Here is a 17,503-nt window from a genome sequence, read left to right as displayed (position 1 = left end):
ATATATTTAGGTTTAAATCTACCATCTTCCTACTTGTTTTCTATTTGTCTTACGTGTTTTATGTTCATTTTCTTCTTCTTACTTCTTTATTGGATTAAATTAAAATTACATTATTATGGTCATTTTTGGTTTATCAATGCCTAATAAACATTAATGCTCTTATAATTTTCTAGACAACATAAGGGTTTTACACATTCCTATTTTAGATTTCTCCTGCCATTTTATAAATCTTACAGATATTAGAAGTAAATCTACTTTGGGAAAAGCCACTTGGAAAAGAGAAAAGCCAATAAAACTCTTAATACTCATATAAAAATATTTTTCTTTACAAAGGAATTATTCTAATTGTTTGCTGCATATGTTACAAATAGAAAATAATTCCTTTTGGTTTTGGAAGATTCATATAATAGTAATACTTAACTTGCTTTGTAGTAGTTAGATTAGGCTATCTACTCTAACAAATAGACCCCAGTATATATAAAATGCTCAAGCAAAATTTAAGTTTATTTCTTTTAAAACAGTCTCATGGGTTACAAGTTGGTGAGTTGGGAGGGTTGTTGGGTTATTGAGGGCTCTCTTCCATGTAATTATACATGGTCTCAGACTGATGGAGATTTTGACACTCATGGCTTCCAAGGGTGTCTTTACTTGGAGACTGCCATCCAGTTCATGGCAGAGGAAGGACTGTGGGGCAGTACATGTAAGAAGTTTTTATGGGTCAGCCTTGGAGCTAGGCACATGTCTTCCTCAGATGTTCCTTTATCTCGTACTTAGTCATAGGCCACTCCTACCTTCAAGAATTCCTGGAAAATATAGTTTAACTGTGTGCCCTGGAAGAAGATGAAAACACAGTTTGGGTAAACAGCTAGCTGTCTCTCCTATACGCTTTCTATCTTGTCCTCAAGTGTCACCCTTCTTCCCATCTTCCCACATATAGAACCTCCTCACCCTCTTTCTTCCTGACCCTCCCTTACAGGCGATAACACAAACTCCCACGTAATTACTGCACACAGGCCAATATCCACTTACTTTGTGTGAAGTACAGTTCTTCCTATCAGGTCTGGATGATGTTCTTTATGTTTTGGTGACTTTTTAATAAGGTTGTCTTCCCTTACCCCACTTCCAATATACAGTGTTTGATCAGTGACAGAGTAACCCCAATACAACTACTATCTAGGAAATGGAAAAATGAGAGATATACAGTGGCCAATGGTCTATTTTCTAAATCTATTGGGCTGTGATTAAAGGGGTCCCTCTCCTCTAGCAGTGGAGGAAATTGGAAATTTCTTGACTTTGATTCTGCTCTCTTGAAATAATTCTCCTGACCCTGTCCTCTTTTTTTTTTTTTTTTCATTTTCTCTTTTAATTTCCTTCTTGGCCACCTCTGAAGTATCCACTGGGGAACACACCCTTCTATAGCACTGTATATACTCACAGCTTTTTTTCTGCATGTTTCAGTTTGGATGCCTAAACATTTTATTAAGCCTTGAACAGTCCTTGAAAAGTACTTTATGTTCAGGTTTATGGTTCTTTCAGTGATTTTATTAAACCTTGGATGGCTTTTCACTGATTTCTTATCCGTGAATTCCACATATTTATAACAACATCTAGAGTTCTTTTCTAAACTTAATCCGTAAGCCTGATTTATTTCTTAACTTTTCCCTCCCAAACCAGATTTCTCTCTTAGTTGAATGGTACTCCCTTGAGGCTATCTGATGCCAGGGGATTAAGTGTCAAGACTTTGCTTACTTTGAAATTTACCTCAGTGCTCAATTCCTCTGTTTAATCAAGAAACCCTAACTAGCTTTTTTTTGCTTAAAGCCTCTTTCAGTCTCATCTCTTACTCTTCAGAGTTCAGAATCTTTTGGCTTCTCCAACTCTTCGAGAACCCACTTTTCTATACTCTCTCGAGTCCCATTCACTTTTGTTTTCAAACGAGCCAATTATTGCTGGAGCTGATCTCTTAACTGTAATAAGCCTTCAAACCCAGTGAGTAGTAACCAACAGACTCTATTGATACTGTTTTCCAATTCTTTTTCCTATAGCTACAGGACTTAGAGGCATTAAAAAAAAATTTACCTTTTGTGAAATATCATGCAAGAAATCTATCATGTTTTCCACTGCCTAAAAAAGGAAACCATTTTCCATGCTCTGATGTCAAATTGCTGATCACTAAGCCAATGGAACATATTTTAAGTTTTTATTATGGCAACACCTCACTTCCAGTACTAGTTTCTATTTATTTATTTATTTATTTATTTAGAGGCAGGGTTTTGCTTTGTCACCCAGGTTGAAGTACAATGGTGCCATCCTAGCTCACTGCAGCCTTGAACTCCTGGACTCAAGCAATCCTCCTGGGTCAGCTGGAATTACAAGCATGGGCTACAACATTCTCATCACCAGTACCAGTTTTCATTATAACTTCTATATTCAATGTTATAGGATAATAGCTGTTAAATAGACCAAAAGCTATGTAACAGCTCAAGCAAAATTGAGGCTTGTTTTACATTTTTTGTAAACAAGGGGGTTCCCTGTTAATAGAGGATGGGGTGGATGGGCAAGGCTCTATTCCACCTGTTTGAGGACCGTGGTTGGTGGAGGCTCTAGTGCCTTTAGCACATGGTTTCCAAGGCTTCCATGTATGAGGAAAAGAGCAGATGAAGAGGAAATGTGTAGAACAATTTGAAAGGGTAGGACATCAGAAGGGAACAAAGTGTAAGAAGAGCATTTCAAGACAATGCAAGGTTGCCTATTGTGGGTTAAGTTTTTCCCAGCCTCTCTGGTCATCCCTCAGATGAATCAAAAAGCAGACTAATTTGGCTTGTTGGTGGGTATATTCCAGCCCAGAACTTTTCCAGGTCTTTCCTAGGTTTCTTTTTTTTCTTCCTTTTTGTAATATGGCATTTTCTTCTGAGTTGGTTATCACCAAAACCCCGAAAGAATTCTATTCCTTTCTCCTATGATCAGCAGCTGTTATCCTTTAGGAAATAATAATAAAGAATAGGGTCAAGAAACAAAATTCCTCACCAAGAATTTGGCCAGGTAAAGAAGAAAAAGATTGTAATTAGGAGTCTGAACTTTCTCAGTGCATCCGCATAAAAGGAATCCAAACAACTCACCGAATCTATTCTCTGCATAATTATAAACTCCATGTTTAACAAATGGAAGCTTTGATTGAGTATGTATATTCATATATTTATGTTTTATTTTAAATATGCTAGCAAAATTATGAGACTTTTTCATTTTCATTTTAAGTTCCGGGTACATGTGTAGGATGTGCAGGTTTGTTACACAGGTAAACGTGTGCCATGGTGGTTTGCTGCACCTATCAACCCATAACCTAGGTCTTAAGCCCAGCATGCATTGGCTATTTTTCCTAATGCTCTCCTTCCCCTCAGTCCACTCCCAACAGGTCCCAGTGTGTGGTGTTCCCCTCCCTGTGTCCATGTGATCTCACTGTTCAGCTCTGACTTATAAGTGAGAACATGTGGTGTTTGGTTTTCTGTTCTTCCATTAATTTGCTGTGGGTAATGGCTTCCAGCTCCATGCCTGTTCCTGTGGAGGACATGATCGCATTCCTTTTTATGGCTGCATAGTATTCCATGGTGTATACATACCACATTTTCTTTGTCCAGTCTATCATTGATGGGCATTTGGGTTGATTCCATGTCTTTGCTATTGTGAATAGTGCTGCAATGAACATACATGTGCATGTGTCTTTGTAATAGAATGATTTATATTCCTTCGGGTATATACCCAGTAATGAGATTGCTGGGTCAAATGGTATTTCTGGTTCTAGATCTTTGAGGAATCACCACACCATCTTCCACAATGGTTGAACTAATTTACATTTCCACCAACCTTGTAAAAGCATTCCTATTTCTCTGCAACCTTGCCAGCATCTGTTGTTTGTTGACTTTTTAATAATCGCCATTCTGATTGGCATGAGATGGCATCTCTCTGTGGTTTTGATTTACATTTCTCTTATGATCAGTGATGTTGAGCTTTTTTTTCATGTTTGTTGGCCACCTGAATGTCTTTTGAGAAGTGTCTGTTCATGTCCTTTGGCCACTTTTTAATGGAGTTGATTGTTTTTTTTTGTAAATTTGTTTAAATTTCTTGTAGATTCTGGACATTAGACCTTTGTCAGATAGATAGATTGCAAAAATTTTCTCCCACTCTGTAGGTTGCCTGTTGGCTCTGGTGATAGTTTCTTTTGCTGTGCAGAAGCTCTTTAGTTTAATTGTGAAAATGTCAGTTTTTGCTTTGGTTGCAATTGTTTTTGGTGATTTTGTCATGAAATCTTTGCCTGTGCCTATGTCCTGAGTGGTAAGGCCTAGATTTTCTTCTAGGGTTTTTATAGTTTTGAGTTTTACATTTAAGTCTTTAATCTGTCTTGAGTTAATTTTTGTAAGGTATAAGGAAGGGATCCAGTTTCAATTATCTGCATATGGCTAGCCAGTTCTCCCAGCACAATGTATTAAATAGGAAATCCTTTCCCTATTGCTTGTTTTTGTCAGGTTTGTTGAAGATCAGATGGTTGTAGATGTGAGGCCTTATTCCTGAGTTCTCTATTCTGATCCATTGGTCTATGTGTCTGTTTTTGTGTCAGTACCTTGCTGTTTTGGTTACTATAGCCTTGTAGTATATTTTGAAGTTTGGTAGTGTAAGGCCTCCAACTTTGTTCTTTTTGCTTAGGATTGTTTTGGCTCTATGAGCTCTTTTTTTTTGGTTCCATATGAATTGTAAAATACTTTCTTCTAATTTTGTGAAGAATGTCCACAGTAGTTTAATCGGGATAGCATTGAATCTATAAATTACTTTGGGCAGTAGCTATTTTCACAATATTGATTCTTCCTATCCATAAGCGTGAAATGTTTTTCCATTTGTTTGTGTCCTCTCTAATTTCCTTGAGCAGTGGTTTGCAGTTCTCCTTGAAGAGGTCCTTCACTTGCCTTATTAGCTGAATTCCTAGGTATTTTATTCTTTTTGCAGCAATTGTGAATGGGAGTTCATTCATGATTTGGCTCTCTGCTTGCCTGTTGTTTGTGTATAGGAATGCTTGTGACTTTTGCACATTGATTTTGTATCCTGATAATTTGCTGAAGTTGCTTATCAGCTTAAGAAGCTTTTGGGCTGAGAAGATGGGGTTTTCTAGACATAGGATTATGTCATCTGCAAACAAAGACAATTTGACTTCCTCTCTTCATTTGAATACCCTTTCTTTCTTTCTCTTGCCTGATCGCCCTGGCTAGAACTTCCAACACTATGTTGAATAGGAGTAGTGAGAGAGGGCATCTTTGTCTTGTGCCAGTCTTCAAGGGGAATACTTCTAGTTTTGCCAATTCAGTTTGATATTGGCTGTAGATTTGTCATAAATAGCTCTTATTATTTTGAGATATGTTCCTTCAATGCTTAGTTTATTGAGAGTTTTAAACATGAAGGGATGTCAAATTTTATTGAGGGCCTTTTCTGTTTGTATTGAGATAATCATGTTGTTTTTGTCTTTAGATTTATTTATGTGATGAATTATGCTTATTGATTTGCATATATTGAACCAGCCTTGCATCTTGGGGATGAAGCCTACTTGATTGTGGTAGATAAGCTTTTTGATGTGCTGTTGTATAAATGACACATAGTCATGCCTCTTAATACTGAAGTTTTGACTTTATGGTGTGATTTCTACATCTGTTTGTGCCATGTCTTTTATAGAGCACAGAAAGCTAATAATTCTACTGGTTGATAATGTCCTTTGGGTGCAAATGTGGAAAAAGCCTCAAAAGACAACTGGGGCCGGGCACAGTGGCTCATGCCTATAATCCCAACACTTTGGGAGGCAGAGCCAACAGTATTGCTCAGCCCAGGAATTCAGGACCAGTCTAGGCAATATAGAAAGACTCTGTCTCTACGACAACAAAAATAAAAATTTAGCTGGGCGTGGTGGCATATGCCTGTAGTTGCAGCTACTAGGGAGGCTGAGGTGGGAGAATCACTTGAGCCTGGGAGGTCAAGGCTGCAGTGAGTCATGATTGCATCATTGCACTTCAGCCTGGGCAACAGAGTGTGACTCTGTCTCAAAAAAAAGACAACAAAAACAAAACAATAAACAATAAACAACAACAAAGAAACGAGACAATTGCTGCATTATCTAATTAGTGCCAGAAACAAAAGCTACATATTAAACGATTTCTAACCCAAACAGTAGCTTTGAAAAATTTCCTCCAGCATGTCATTGGCTAATGTAATAATTTTACAGAGTAATTTTACAAACAATTAAGGTATTTTAAAAATACATTCAGAAGAATTAAGCAGGAAAATTGTTGTCTCTGCCTTTCCTTTCCTTTTCCTTTCCTTTCCTTTCCTTTCCTTTCCTTTCCTTTCCTTTCCTTTCCTTTCCTTTCCTTTCCTTTCCTTTCCTTTCCTTTCCTTTCCTTTCTTTTCCTTTCTTTTTTTTGAGATAGGATCTCACTCTGTTGCCCAGGCTGGAGTCCAGTGGCATGATCACACCTCACTGCAGTCTTGACCTCCCAGGTTCAAGCTATCCTCCCACCTCAGCCTCCCGAATAGATGGGACACACCACCACGCCTGGCTAATTAAAAAAAAATTTTTTTTTTTTTTAATAGAGTTGTGGGTCTCACTATGTTGCCCAGGATAGTCTTGAACTCCTGGGCTCAAGCAAACCTGCCTCAGCCTTCCAAAATGCTGGGATTAGGTGTGAACCACTGTACCCAGCAATCTCTCTGTTTTATAAATGAGGAAATCATGGCATGTTACTGTTTAAGGCTGTTTTTTTGAAGTCTCAATGAGATTTAAACAATGAGCCAGGATTAAAATCCTGGACACCCAGAACTCAATTCTTAAATAGAGAAATGGCTAGATAAGACCGAAAATGGTAATCAAAATGCCATTAGGATCTGAATACCCTTCAAAGTACAAATTGTTATAAAATGTATTGCTCTTTTTTACTTAATATATTTTTGCCTTTTTATTTCCTCTAGTATTTCTAGATTCTATGAATAGTTGAAACATATCTTCTATGGGAGGACATATTTGGAAAAAATGTAAGCAATTATAAACTCATGATGTTACTAGTGGTTTACAACAAGTTCATTCTAATTATTTTCTTTATTTTTCCCAGTTGAAAAGCATTTAAACTATACATGACCCATGTTTTATCTTCCTACTTAAATTCTATATAATATATATAGGATTTTTAAATTAGTTAGAGGAAGCTATCTGCTTTAACAAATAATCTCCTTCCCACTGTGGCTCAAACTTGTAGAACTTTATGCCTCACTTATATAAAAAGTCTAAGAAGGTTACAGGCCAGGTGTGATGACTCATGCCTGAAATCCCAGCACTTTGGGAGGCCAAGGCAGGCTAGTTGCTTGAATTCAGGAACTTGAGACCATCCTGGGCAACATGGTGAAACCCCATCTCTTTAAAAAATACAAAAATTAGCTGGGCATGGTGGTGTGTGCCTATAGTCCCAGCTACTTGGGAAACTGAGGCGAGAGGATCACTTGAGCCCGAGAGGTGGAAGTTGCAGTGAGCTGTGATCGCACCACTGTACCCCAGCCTGGGCAACACAGCTAGACCCTGTCTCAAAAAAAAAAAAAAAAAAAAATCTTGGAGGCAGAATACTGGGTGGTTTTTTCACGCACAGTCAGTTGGGGACCTAGGTGGGGACCTAGGTTGATAGAGGTTTTGGCATTCTCATCCCCGGCTCCCGAGGTCACCTGGGGTGTGGCATTGAATTTGTGAAAGAAATATAGGAAGCGCATCACCTTTGTGCATAGTTCTTTGGCTAGAACCGAGGCAAATGGTCCTACCTCACTGCAAAGAAGCCTTAAAACAAGTTCAGCTATGCGTTCTGGGAAAAGAGGGGAAACTGGGTTTCGGTGAGCAGCTTGCAATTTTCACCACATTTCCCCCTTCCCTTCCTGATTTGCTGCTGCGTTCTCTTTCCAGCCTCTGATATGTTTCCTCTGATACGAATTTGCTTCAACTTTGGATTCTATTTTCTACATTTCTCTACTTTCACTGCCTGTTACTGAATCATGAAGCCAATGGCCAGTATTTCAGGTTTTTGTATGGCATCCTCTTCCAATACACGTTTTTTTTTTGGATGTCAAGTAGGATAACTGCTGTCAGAAATAGGTCCCAAAACGTTTATTGGCTCAAACACAAGAAGGGGATTATTTCTTGCTCACATTATCAGGATAAGGTGGTTTCTGATTGTCAGGGGTCTTTGAGTCACGAAGCCATTTAGGGCTTCTGGCTGATGGGAGTCCTGCTTTCCTGACATGTGGCTTCCAAAGTCTTCATGGTGAAACAGAGGCAGATGTATAATAAACATGTAAGGACAAGTGGGAAGGGAACACAGGAACCAGAGTAAGGTGTAAGAGGGGGAGCCAGAGTAAGTGAAGATGCTCCATGTGGATGAATTGCTTTTAATTTCTGGTAATAGTGACTGGAACACCATTAAGGTTGGATGAATTCAAAGGGCAGACCAGGATGACCTGGTAAGCTTCCCAGGTATTTGTTAGTTCTTCACGGATTTCTTTCTGGCTTACTCCATTATCACATGCTGAGACTACTAAGAAGCTTCATTCTTTTGTGCAGTGATAAGAAGGGATTCCCTTCAGATTCCATTAAAAAGGGAAGAGTCCCCGAAAACCTCAAGCTCAGTGCCAATAATTAGACAAGGTAGGAAGTTCGGACTGCAAACCATCAGCTGTGGATTATCAGTTTATACCCAGAGATACTGTTCTTGCAATGGAGTCACTTTAACTTGGGATTCTATTTGCTACGTTTTCTTTACCTTCACTTTTAAAATGCAGGGAGACAAGAAATGTGAAGTTTTCACTTAATAGATGGGCTTTACGGACTGAATATATGTAGTCATGTATTTATCTTCTTGAGAAAAGATGAAGCAAAACATATTCTCTCTGCCTATAAATTGAATGTATATAATAATTTTTTTTTTTAATTTTTAAATTTTTGAGATGAGATCTCACTCTGTTGCCCAGGCTGGAGTGCAATGGCCTGATCACAGGTCTCTGGAACCTCTGCCTCCTGGGCTCAAGAGATTCACCTGCCTCAGACTGCCAAGTAATGGGGACTACAAGCAAGCACCACCATGCCCAGATAATTCTTTGTATTTTTAGTATAGACGGGGTTTTGCCATGCTGCCCAAGCTGGGTATGTAATGATTTTTACCATCTGCTATCTACAATGTTCTATAGAATACAGATAGCTACATTTTTTATTAATCAGAAACTTGAAGGAGCCTTTCTAGACAAAAAGGTTCACTATTTAGTTACTGCTAGAAAGACAATCTTTCAATCAGCCACTCAAAAATTCAAAGTATAGCTGTTGAAAGATATCCTCTAGCATGATATTGGCTTACTATAAGTGATTTTCCAAAGCACTTTTGTAACTAAAATCTAACTCTATCACTCCAACAACCTGCCAATCAAGAAAAATGATGAGACAAGTTTCAATCATTTTAGGAGATTGACTTGCCAAAGTTAAGGATGTGTGCCTGGGAGACAGGTCTATGCCTTTCTCCTAAGATGATTTTGAGGGCTCTAAATTTAAAGGGGAAAGGACGGGATATTGAGAAGTACACAGTTTCCATGTAAGAGAGGGTAGGAAAAAATAGGGTAGGAAAAAATTCATGCCTTTTTCTGGCTCAGTGAATCTGCATTTTTTACATAAGATAACAGACAAAAGGGGACAGGGAAACAATCAGATATGCATTTGTATCTGGTGGGCAGCGAGGTGACTGCACCTGTAAGGATAAGCTATCAATTTACAATGCCATGGTGAAATTTTTTTTTTTTTTTTTTTTTAGACAGAGTCTCGCTCTGTCACCCAGGCTGGAGTGCAGTGGTACGATCTCAATGAACCTCTGCCTTCTGGGTTAAGCTATTCTCCTGCCTCAGCCTCCCAAATAGCTGGGATGACAGGCACCCACCACTACACCCGACTAATTTTTGTATTTTTAGTAGAGACAGGGTTTCACCATGTTGGCCAGACTGGTCTCGAGCTATAGGTGTGAGCCACCACGCCTGGCCTGCCATGGTGAAATTTTAACAGAAACACCTTAGGATAAAGTGGTGGAAGCTCACTAGGAATTTCCCTGTGAGAAAAATATGGGGGAGGCGTGTAGCTTTTCATCTTGTAGCCATTTTATTTAGGAACCAGAAGAGGAGGCAGGTTGCAAGACCCAGTTCTCAGCTTAACTTTTCCCTTTGGCTTAATGAGTTTGGGGTCCCAAGATTTATTTTCCTTTCACAAACCTGAAGGGGTAGGGCAAGAGAACTGTTGTTGTCCCTGCTTTTCACCAGATTCTTATTCTCTGAGAGATAAACAGAAACTAGCCTGGGAAAATGAAGAATGGAAGACTTCTCTGCTGGTTTCAACCCATGGCCTGACACTGTTGCCAGACTCCTTTCCCTTTACAAGATTTCAACGTAACAGTTGACCAACTTACAAATCACTCCTTCCTGATAAACGACCTCTGTCCACAGACTGGTTCTGGCAAGGTTGTGGAGGCTGTGCACATAGCACCTTTATGTTCTGTTTCACCTTTTGACATAGGGAGCCTAATTTTACTGCATTTAATGTTATCTCCACCCCAAAGTGAACATGGGCCATATGTAACATATATATTTATTTAACCTGCATGCATGTGTGTGATCTCCCTTCAGGAATGTTCATAGAGCCTCCTGTAACCTGTTGAATACGTGTACTTGGCCAACTCATTCGTTTACCAAGTTGTCCAGCTCTTGATTTTTTTCTAGTTATATTGGTGAAGAAACATTCTTTATGGCAGCCTACCTATCTCACTTCTAGGAACATCATGGCATATTGGCTGTTGCCGTAGATCCCCACAAGACAAGGTGAAGTCACTTGTCCTTATCTGCACACCAGACCCATCTAGTGGAAAGTATGATGTTCTATGGGTTCTATGGAATGTCTCTGAGAACAAGGTCCTTGAGGAATAGATTGTAGCAGAAAACAACAGTTAACATAGCCCTGGGGATATGAATATGTATTCCTGTCTTTTCAATGTAAAAGTAAACTCTTTACTAATAGGGATTGAAAGAAATATTTTTGCATATCAGTAGCTGGAAACCAAGTGCCAAAACGTATGTTGTTGTGTTCTAGTAATACTATCATATTTGGCACACCAGTTGCAACTGGGCTATTATAGGGCTAAATGTTCCCTGTCATCTGTGTGACCCATCTATTTGTTTTGTTTTGTTTTGTTTTTAACAGAGGACAGACAGGTGAATTGAATGGGGATATTACGGAGGCCAGTTAATATTTTTTAGGGTTTTGAGAGTGCTAATCTCGGTAATTGCATTATTTTTGTTTGGGGGATGGCAATTTCAAGGGTCTCCACTTTGCTTTTCCTACTACAATGAATATTATGTCGCAGGCTAGTGAACCAATGAGGGTTCTGCTAGTTCCTAAGTGCAGTCATTCAAATTATGTACACAGGGACTAGAGAAAAAAATTGCAAGGTCTGTCTATGAAGCCAAAGGACCCACCATGAGACTGACTTAGGCTAGTTCTCTGTTTCTCATCTGGCCTCCATAAGAATCTATTGTGATGATCATGGAGGTGATTTACATCTCTTTATATTAGTGTTAGCACAGACCCCGTGTTCAACCATCCTCAAATTGGCTGGTATTACCTTTTCACAAGTACACTGCTACTCTACTAAGAGGCTGCAGGCCCCTTTGGGGAAGGATTGGGTGTTATCTGTTGTACATACTTGTTGTGGCATGCAGAGTCTTTCAGTGAATGGGCTATGAGTTTGTGAACTAGCTTAGATATAAAAACTGGATGAATAATTTCAATTTTCCTTTGTGGTTGTGATGGTTAATTTTATGTATCAACTTGACTGGGCTAAGGGATGCCCAGATAGCTGGTAAACATTATTTCTGGGTGTGTCTGTCGGGGGTGTTTCTGAAAGAGATAGCTTTTGAATCAGTAGAATGAGTAAAGAAGATCTGCCCTCACCAATGTAGGCAGGCATCATCCAATCAATTGAGGGCCCAAATGGAACAAAAAGGCAGAGGAAGAGTGAATTGTCTCTCTCTTCTTGAGCTTGGACATCCTTCTTTGCCTGCCCTTGGACTTTGGAGCTACTGGTTCTTAGGCCTTCAAATTTTAGGATTTACACCAGTGGGTACCTGGTTCTCAGTCCTTTGGACTTGGACCATCAGCTTTCTTGGTTCTCCAGCTCATGATTGGCAGATGGTGGCTCTTCTTGGCTCCATTAATATATGCACGAGTCAATTTCCATAATAAAACTGTCCCTAGTCTCTTTCTCTCTATATAATTATGCACTGTATAAAGATACTTTGGTCAATGATATGGTTTGACTCTGTGTCCCCACCCAAATCTCACCTGGAATTGAAATCCCCAGGCATCAAGGGAGAGTGCTGGTGAGGGACGATTGAATCATGGGGTGGTTTCCCTCATGCTGTTCTCATGTTTAAAGTGAGGGAGTTCTCATAAGAGCTGATGGTTTTAAAAGTGTTTGGAAGTTTCCTCTTTGCACTTCTCTCTTTTCCTGCCACCTAGTGAAGAAGGTACTTGCTTCTTCTTCACCTTCTCTCATGATTGTAGGTTTCCTGAGGCCTCCCAGCCATGCAGAACTGTGAGTCAATTAAACTTCTTATATTTATAAATTACCCAGTCTTGGGTATTTATTTATAGCAGTGTGAACACATACTAATACAGTCAATGATGGACCACATATATAAAGGTGGCCCCATAGGATTATAATACCATACTTTTACTGTATGTTTTCTATGTTTAGATACAAAATACTTATCATTGTGTTATAATTGCCTATAATATTTAGTACAGTGATATGCTGTGTAGGTTTGTAGCCTAGAAACAATAGGCTATATATATATGAAATAAATATAGGCTATATATAATACATAATAATATATATAATATATAATAAATATATATTATATATAATAAAACAATAGGATATATATATATAATAAATATACACACACAGTTGATCCTTGAACAACACAGATTTGAACTGTGCAGATTCACTTACATGCAAATATTTTTCAGTAAATGTATTGGAAATTTTTTTTGAGATATGTAACAATTTGAAAAGACTCACAGACAAACCACAAAACCTACAAATATCAACAAAATTAAGAAGTTCAAAATTAAGAAGTTAACTGTGTCCTGAATCTGTAAAATACATGTACATCCTAGCCTATTTTATCGTTTACTTCCACAAAATATATACAAACTGTTATAAAAAGTTAAATTTATCTGAACTTACACACACAGACACATACAGACTATACATGGCACCATTTGCAGTGAAGAGAAATGTAAACAAATGTAAAGATACAGTATTAAATAACTGCATAAAATTAACTGTAGTACATACTGTACTACTGTAAGAATTTGTATGTACTACAGTTAATTTTATAGCTACCTTCTGTTGCTATTGCTGTGAGCTCAAATATTGTGAGTACTCTCTTCAAATGCTGTGACACTAATCTTCTCTGCAGTTCATCTCTCTAGTAAATTGCATATTGCAGTAAAAAGTGATTTTCCAGGGTTCTCACATATTTTTCATCATGTTTACTGTAGCTCCTTGAATGATACCAGGGGATCCATACAAAATACCACTAGTGATGCTGGAAGCTGTCTCAAAAAGCAGAGAAAAGTCATGACATTACAAGAAAAAGCTGAATTGCTTGATATGTACCGTAGATTGAGGTCTGCAGCTGCAATTGCCTGCCGTTTCAGACAGACCATCTTGTCAATAGATGATGTATACTTACTGTATTGATAAATATAGTATAGTACTGTGAATGTATTTTTCTCTTCCTTATATTTTCTTAGTAACATTTTCTTTTCTCTAGCTTACTTTATTGTAAGAAGACAATATACAATATTTGTATTATATGTATATATATATCATACAAAATATGTGTCAATTGATGGTTTATGTTATTGGTAAGGCTTCTGGTCAGCAGCAGGCCATTAGTAGTTAAGTTTTTGGAGAGTCAAAAGTTATCTGTAGATTTTTGACTGTGTGTGGGAGTGCTTGTGATATTTGGTGCATACTCTCTACGCCACAAATAAAAATGGTAGTTTGGAAAAGGACCAATCTTAGGTAATGGTGAAAGAGTGAAGCCACATTGCTGAATCTCCCCAATCCAACAAAGTAAATTAAAAGGAATTAAAAAGAAAAAAAGGGCCAAAATTTAAACCCTAAATCTAAATGAAAAATTTAACTTAGGAGCCAAAGGACTGGAAATAGAATCTGCTAAGAGAGAACTTCAAGGATAAAATATTTTTCTTGGTCTATGATGAAATTTATTCAGTTACTCTAGATAACTGTGGTCTCAAACAGTAATTTCTGAGGTTGGAGCACTTCCTGAAAGGATGCAGTATAGGCTTGGAACCAGCTACCCGTGTATGGTACTCTGTCTCCCATAACCAGAATCTATTGAATCTGGGAAACTGTCTAGCAAGGCTAATAGATCTGGATGGTAAAAACAAGTTGACACATTTTAGATTCAGATAGTCTATCACTTACACAGGCAACAAAAACAAAAAGAGCAAAAGTGCTAGCTCTCCATGTCCTTTGTTCCCCAGGATAGCACTGAAAGAAAAGGGGCTGAATGACATCTAATGCAACGTGAGTGATGGCCCACATGCATGTTGTGGCTAGCAGTTTTATGGCCTGCAGTTGTACCTTAGTGGTGGTGAAACAGAAAGCCTCAGACCTCATCAGAACTTAGGAAATGATGAATGTCATGGTAGCCTCCAAAAGATGAGCAGGAGAGTGGGGAATGGCCTTCAAGCAGCTCCTCTCATGCCTTCCTTGTGCAAATGTTCTGGAAAGACCACAAGTATTCTGTCAAGACTTAGATCAGATCAGCTGCAGTTAAGCCCCGCCTCTGGGGTCTATGTGGAGACCTGTAGGGGAGGCCAGAATATGCCACCCTAGAATGTGCCTCTTTGGCATAAGGATTATTTTGAGAAATAGGAGACATAGGAGAAGCTCTAAAAACACAGTAGAAGTTACTCCTTTGTTAGGGAACTTTACATTTACAAAGGAAATCTCCATTCATAAGGATATCTCCCTCTCTGTCCCAGGAAGAGAAGGATGATTCTAAATCACAAGGGACTCTTATCAATGGAGAAGACACCTCAGATCTGCACAGCAAACTTTACTCTTGTTTACCATGCGCTTCCTGGTCATCCCTATAACTGGTTTTCCCATACTCTTCTTTCTTTGTCTTTAGCTGGAGATGGTATTTAAGTTTGAAGTCTCAGCCACCTCTTGGAGAGTTATTCATCTCTCTGAGTATCTCTCATATATACACACATATATATACACACATATAGATAACTATGGTCCCAAACAGTCATTTCTGAGGTTGGAGCACTTCCTGAAAGGATGTAGTATATGCTTGGAACTAGCTACCTGTATATGGTACTCTGTCTCCCATAACCAGAGTTGGATGTATATACATATGTATGTGTATATATAGATAGAGAGATATGTGTATATACATATATATATATATCTATATGCTAATAGACTTCTGTTTTTCTCTTGTTAATCTGTCTTTTGTTCCAGGGGCCCCAGAGGATCTGGGTAGGGGAAACTTAGAAGGGTAGCAGAAAAATTACTTTTTCCTCCTTTACACATGCAAATACACCAGGGTGCCCTGGCAGAATCATTTTCCAACATAACCAAGAATTGTCAGAGGTTTTAGTGCTCAACTGAGGAATGCTTCCAACCCCTAAACCAATTACGATTCCATGAATTGAAAGTTGGAGATGCTATGGAGCCACCACAGGCTTCCTGATGCCACTGGGTAAAAGGTGAAAATGATGCTATCTAATATTCAGTATGGTAATCAGTGACATAATTATACATAAATAACAGTAGCTTTCTGTAATAGGCAATAATCAGTAATAAAATTCAATGGGAAAAGATTACTTTCACAGTAACAACAAAAAGTATGAAACTGAATAATTGGGAAGATATAATATGATCCTTTATAGAAAGACTTTATGTTATCAATTATAAGTTTCATTCCAAATTACTCAATAAGAGAACTTGATAAGAAAAGTTCATTATTAAATTTTTTTTTTATTAATGATCCATTATTTACAATTAAAAAAACTTTTAGGTTCAAGGATACATGTGAAGGTTTGTTATATAGGGAAACTCTTGTCAAAGGGGTTTGTTGTACAGATTACTTCATCACCAATAGGTATTTTTTCCACTCCTCTCCCTCTTCTCATCTTCCACCCTCAAGTAGACCCTAGTGTCTGTTGTTCCCTTCACTGGGTTCATGAGTTCTCATCATTTAGCTCCCGCTTATAAGTGAGAACACGTGGTATTTGATTTTCTGTTCCTGTATTAGTTTGCTAAGGATAATAACTTCCAGCTCTATCCATGTTCCTGTGACATGATCTCATTCTTTCTTATGGCTGCATACTATTCCATGGTGTATACATACCATATTTTCTTTATCCAGTCTGATATTGATGGGCACTTAGGTTGATTCCATATCTTTGCTATTGTGAATAGTGCTGCAATGAACATTTACATGCATGTGTTTTTATGGTAGGATGATTTATATTCCTTTGGGTATGTACCCAGTAATGGGATTGCTGGGTGGAATGGCAGTTCTGCTTTTAGTACTTTGAGGAATTGCCACACTGCTTTCCATAATGGTTGAACTAATTTACACTCCCACCAACAGTGTATAAATGTTCCCTTTTCTCCACAACCTTACTAGCTGTTACTGACTTTTTAGCAAGAACCATTTTGACTGGTATGAGATGGTGTCTCATTGTAGTTTTAATTTGCATTTCTCTAATGATCAGTGATATTGAGCTTTTAAAATATGCTTGTTGGCCGCATGTATGTCTTCTTTTGGAAAGTGTCTTTTCGTCTGGGCATGGTGGCTCATGCCTATAATCCCAGCACTTTGGGAGGCTGAGGCGGGTGGATCACCTCAGTTCAGGAGTTCGAGACCAGCCTGACCAATGTGGAGAAACCCCGTTTCTACTAAAATACAAAATTAATCGGGTTTGCATGCCTGTAATCCCAGCCACTCGGGAGGCTGAGGCAGGAGAATCGCTTGAACCTGGGAGGCAGAGGTTGCGGTGAGCCAAGATCATACCACTGCACTCTGGCCTGGGCAACAAGAGTGAAACTCCATCTTAAAAAAAAAAAAGTGTCTTTCATGTCCTTTGTCCATTTTTTAATGGGGTTGTTTCTTTTTCTCTTGTAAATTTGTTTAAGTTCCCTATAGAAGCTGGATATTAGACCTTTGTCAGATGCATAGTTTACAAATATTTTCTCCCATTTTGTAGGTTGTCTGTTTACTCTGGATTGTTTCTTTTGCTGTGCAGAATCTCTTAAGTTTAATTAGATCTCATTTGTCAAATTTTGCTTTTGTT

Source organism: Theropithecus gelada, chromosome 12, assembly GCF_003255815.1.
Source record: "Theropithecus gelada isolate Dixy chromosome 12, Tgel_1.0, whole genome shotgun sequence".
NCBI classification, from domain to species: Eukaryota; Metazoa; Chordata; class Mammalia; order Primates; family Cercopithecidae; genus Theropithecus; species Theropithecus gelada.
The sequence above is the reverse complement of the archived record's forward strand: the minus strand, read 5'-3'. Positions refer to the sequence as shown.